This window comes from Agelaius phoeniceus, chromosome 3 (assembly GCF_051311805.1).
Source record: "Agelaius phoeniceus isolate bAgePho1 chromosome 3, bAgePho1.hap1, whole genome shotgun sequence".
NCBI classification, from domain to species: Eukaryota; Metazoa; Chordata; class Aves; order Passeriformes; family Icteridae; genus Agelaius; species Agelaius phoeniceus.
The window spans coordinates 116,693,789-116,694,184 of record NC_135267.1 but is presented as its reverse complement, the minus strand read 5'-3'; positions in this window follow the sequence as shown (position 1 = coordinate 116,694,184).

Below are 396 nucleotides of genomic sequence, written 5' to 3'. Positions count from 1 at the left end.
GGCGCGTCGGCCGTTGCGTCAGACGCCGCGCTTTACGGCCGCAGGGCCTGCCGGGAGTTGGAGTCTCGGACTGACAGCCACCGCTCCGTTCTCCGCCACCGGGAGCTGCGCTCCCGCCAGGGGATCAAACGGCTCCTTCGCTCCTGGGCGCGGAAGCACCTTAGGCAGCACCGCCCCTCCCGAATGTCCTTTCTTTTCCACTCCAACTCTTTTTTCTTTTTTTCACTCTGTTTTTCACCCCCTTTTCCACTTTCGCTCTTTCTTTTTCACTCTCACCCTTTTCCTTTTTCATTTTTTTTCCTCCTTTCTCTTCCTCCTTTTTTTTTTTCTTCCTTTCCTTTTTCCTTTTCTTTCTTTCGCTCTTTCTTTCTTTCTGTCTGTCTTTCTCTATTTCTT